This window comes from Zonotrichia albicollis, chromosome 36, assembly GCF_047830755.1.
Source record: "Zonotrichia albicollis isolate bZonAlb1 chromosome 36, bZonAlb1.hap1, whole genome shotgun sequence".
Lineage (NCBI taxonomy): Eukaryota > Metazoa > Chordata > Aves > Passeriformes > Passerellidae > Zonotrichia > Zonotrichia albicollis.
Window position 1 is genome coordinate 3,919,150 of NC_133854.1, and position 5,168 is coordinate 3,924,317.

Sequence of the window (5,168 nt, forward strand, 5' to 3'; positions counted from 1 at the left end):
CGAGGGCACAGCCCAGCCCGACTCCAGGCCTGGCCAGCTGCGGGCAGAGGCTGCTGCCATCTCAGCGTCCTTGGAGCTTGCAGCAGCCTCTGAGCAGGACACGGCCCAGGGCAGGGCGGAGGCTGGCATGGCCCTGACTGAGGGCATGGCCATCACCCACACCCAGGCTCAGGGCATGCCAGACACTCAGGCCATGCCATCACTGACTGTGGCTCCTGCACCCACTCTGGAGATTTTCCAGAAGCATTCTGCTTCTCCACAGCAGGTAAGTGATGAAAGTGAAGGGAGAACGAGCACACATCCGATTGATGAGCATTGATCTCAGATTGATTGATCCAGCTTACACACTTTTATAGTAGTGTTAATTAAGTTCATACATATTGTAAAACCCAAGCTCATCATTGGTTACAGATTACACGCCAACCCCTCCTTTGCTGTCAATACCTGTGGTTTCTTGTTCAGGCTAATACTTGCTTTTCTCATCCTGCTGTTGACTTGTTATTGAGCACCCTTCAAGGACTCCATGTTTTCCACCATGTTTTTCTCATACCTTAGCCAAGGGCAAGGTATTTATTGTTTTTAAGGAAAAGCCTGAGAACTTGTTGCTTACAGCTGCCTTTTACTTTTCAACCAACTGTATGTGATCATGGCCTTTTTCTATAAGCCATGTCTGAACAAAGCTCTCCACACTTCCCCCGATTTTTTCTTTTTGCACAAGGAGGTTAGTCTGCCAAGTTCTTTCTATCATTCTACTGACCATATTTTGAATACAATTAAAAATACAAGGTAAAATAAGCAAAAGCATTAAAAGCACACCTAGTATCCCTATAGAATATGTCACAAGGTTCCACAGCCACGGGCCAAGTCCCAAACTTTTAAGCCATTCATCAATTCCCAGTCCTTCTTCTTCTTTGAGATTGTGAAGTCCCTGCTGCAACTCTTTTATCTTAGCATGAATAGATACAGAGTGATCAGACAAATTCATGCAGCACATCCCTTCAAAGTCTTCACACCCGTGGCCTTGTGCTAAAAGCAAAAAGTCTATTGCGGCTCTGTGTTACAAAACAGCATGATTAACATCTTTGTACATCTGCAGTTAACATCTCTAAAATTTGTGACGTCTTATTCAATTCACCCTTAGCCCAGCATCCCAGTTGTTTTGCTAAGTCCATAACTTTGTTTGCAGCACCTCCTGGCAAGATAGTTGAAACCACTACTTGTTTCAGCTCACTCCAGAACCGTGGGTCTCCTATCTGACTACAGTCTAAGTCATGTGGGCTATGCCTCTGTCTGTTTGCATTTTGGCTTAGTTGCATTAATATAGATACATTGGGGTGAAATAATGACAATTTTCCCAAATAACAAGGTCCACCCTGTGGCCGGGCTGGTATACCATTCCAGGCTCTGTCCCCACAAATTAAAAATATCCCTGTGGGTAATTTCATTGGTGTCACGATGTTATTGCTATTACATTGGCTGTAAAGCTGCCAAGACACTGTGCCCAGACTCAGAGATGAATCTAAAGCAGCCCATGTTTCTCTATGCTGATTCAACTTCTGAAGATTTAAAGGATCAAAACTGAACCATCCGCTATTTGAGGTGTTAGTCATACTGGTGTTTGCACTTCCGAAAAGATCCAATTCCTCTGGAGGAGAGTGCAAAGGACTATTAAGTGATCGGATTATTAAGCATTGGTGGTAGCCATCACTTTGACTTGCAGTATACCCTTGTTGCGTGGGTAGTTTAATGTTTGTCATATTATGCATGCATAGAGTTTGGTTATTGATCAGACTGCAAAATTCCCGAGGAGACCACACTGGAAGTCCCACCAAGCATGATTGAAATGGGTTAGTAACCCCTCCAAGGCTGACACAAAGCGATGATTGGTTAATTTGATTACCAAGCGTTATCCATGTATTATCTCTTGGCTGATTAAAGTGTGTTACCCCTACTACTCCAGCCACCATTGCACTAAGCACTATAACAATAATAAGCCTCATTTCTCTGTTCTCTCTCTTGCTTTCTTTTTCTTATCAGTCTTTAATTTTGCCGCTCCTGACACTTGTAGTCTCCACCTCTGTAGTCTCCTAATGCAGTGATCTAATTCCTTATCAGGATCTCCTTTAACGGTCCTACAACAGAACGCTGTGTTAAGGGCACCAATTTTCTACACCTTGCAGAGGCTATGTATGACCTACTTTGAGCATTAACCCTTTTCAGAATATACTGTACCTCCCACCGATAATAAGCCAAAATTTTTTGTTCATGAGACTCATAAAGATCTAAGGCTGAAGCTGTATTTAGCCCTGTCTGTCTCCATAGTTCCCATTCCCAATCATGGCCCTATGTGTTTTTACGGTCACAGGTGTTACACCACAATCGCCAAACCAACGACTGTTCCACCCAAAAGGTCCTACCACAACCCCCACAATATAGTGCTACCCAAGCGGCACAATCTGGGCTGTGGCAGTCAAGGCACTTCTCCCTTGCCACTCCCCTTATGTGGAAAGATGATAATGATTCGGCGGTGTCAACCAGTTCCTTGGCCGTCCGGCAGTGGCGTGTCACGGCCCTGTCGACCGCTTTCGAGTGTCCCTTCAGCTGTAGCAGTAGTGGTGGCAGGATCAGGGGCAGTTTCTTCTCCAGACATTCCTTGTCCCCTTCCGTGAGGTGGTCCACCAATCGCTGCATCAAGAACAGGTTTAGTCCACTTGGCAGGTACCCACAGTGCTCCTGCAGGGCTGGAAATACAGAGATATGCCCTTCCCCAGAACAGGACCTTAGCAGGATCCTTCCACAGCCCTGTCTTGGGGTCCCTGTATCTTACCCATATTTCTTTTTTCTGCTCAGCAACCTCTTGTGGCTTATAATGCAACTCCACCGGGGGTTGCCCTGCATCCCCAAATACACACAAGTGATTGATCACAAACAAACTTTTTAGCAACCTCACCTGGGGGTCAGTTACTCCCTCATGCTTGGCTAAATACCTTTTCAAGGTACCATTTGCCCTTTCAATGATGGCTTGCCCTGTCGGGGAGTTTGGGATACCTGTAACGTGTTCGATTCCCCAATTTCTTAAGAATCTCCCTATCCTCTGGCTGATATAGGCAGAACCATTATCCATTTTAATTCTTTTTGGTGTACCCATCACTGCAAAGCAACTGTACAAATGCCTTTCCACATGTATAGCTCTTTCTCCTGTCTGAGCCGTTGCCCAAATATATTTGCTATAGGTATCAATAGACACATGTACGTATTTTAGCCTGCCAAAACTAGGGACCTGTGTGACATCCATTTGCCACAGCTCGTTTGTTTGCAGGCCTCGTGGGTTTACTCCTAGCCTAAACCACTACCCTCATTATGGTGACTACAAGTTGGACAGGCCCTCATGATGGCTTTTGCTTTGGCGAGTGTTACCTTAAATTCTCTACTTAAGCCTTTTGCATTTTAGTGAAACATTGAGTGAGCTTCTCGTGCCAATTGATGATTTGACAGGGGTGTGTTTTGGGTTATAGTAACCAATTTATCTGCCCTATCATTCCCTTCTCCTAAACCAACATTCCATTTGTGGCTCCTAACATGAATTACGGGATAAGCGTGCTCCCTTGATCTTGTAGCCTTCTTCAGCTGCATTAACAGTTCATACAGTCTCTGATTTTGTACCTCCTTTATGGAGGCATCTTCAATCTTGCTACAACTCCTGCAACATACAAAGAGTCTGTAACAACATTCAACGGTTCCTTAAGCTGTGCCATTGCCCATACCACTGCTAACAGTTCCATAGTTTGTAGGCTGTCTACTGCCTCTGCTTGCAGAATGTGATGTTTCCATACTCCCTTTTCTTGCCGAGTTATTGCAGCAGTTCTTGACTTCCTGTCAGCATCTGTAAATGCAGAAATAGCATCTGGTATAGGGGAGTTTTCTCGCTTTGGGTGAGTTATCCAGCCCCAGTCCCCTATCCACTGAACCAGAGCTGGTGGAAGCTTGTCCATTTCAATGGGGCAACATGCACCTAAAAGAGCTTCCTGCAGATCTTTTGAGTTGTTCAGGTACCAATCCAAAGGGCCCTTTGTCATCGGCATCCTGATGATAGCTGGTTCCACCCCAGCCACCTGTAACATCCTTTCTCTGCCTTTCTTTATTAGATCAGCTAGCATTTCAACTTTTTGAAAAAGAGTTTTAGTTTGCTGTAGCGGAGGGGAGATCCATTCTAGTATCTGTGTCTCCCCCGTTTTCTTTTTAAATTGCGTTAGCGCTCCAAGAAGATATTGTGGACCATTCCAAATAGTCAAGTCTATGGGTAGTTCTGGAACCCTTCGATAAACCTGTCCATGTGTAACACAGTCCAGAATTTGCTGGATGAGCCGCTGTTGTTTGTCAGTGACTCGCACCGGGCAGGTTGGGTCAGTTCCTTTTAGTAGCGGGCGCAATTCATTTAATAGTTCGTTGGGTATTCCCACTATTGGTTTTAACCACTGCAAATCACCCAAAAGTTTTTGAGCATCAATTAAAGTTGCCACCCTTGTTTTCAACTGCAATTTTTGAGGTTTTACGGTTTGATCTGACATGGACCATCCGAGATATTTCCAGGGGGCTGTTGTTTGAATTTTCTCAGGAGCTATTACCAAAGAATACTGTGCCAGCGTGGTCCTTATTTTCTGGATTTGTTGTTATGTAAAACGCACGGGCTGAGCAAACAAGACATCAGCCATGTAATGATATATCACTGTGCTCGGCCATTGTTTTCTTAAGGTTGCAATGCTGCATTAACGTAAAGCTGACACAAGGTGGGGCTGTTGTGCATTCCCTGCGGAAGTACAGTCCACTCGAACCTTTGATTAGGCCCTTCCTTGTTAATTGCAGGCAATGTAAAGGCAAACAGTCGCATATCCTGTGGATGAAGGGCAATAGTGTAAAAACAATCCTTCAGGTCAATGATTAGCAGAGGCCAATCCATTGGAATCATGGCAGGATTAGGTAGTCCAGGTTGTAATGTGCCCATAGGCTCCATTTGATCATTAACAGCACGCAAATTGTGGAGCAACCTGTACTTCCCAGATTTTTCCTTTATTACAAAAATTGGAGTATTCCAGGAGCTGGTAGATAACCGCAGGTGTCCCTGTTGAAATTGTTCTGATACCAGCTGATGGGCGTGTTGAAGACTTTCC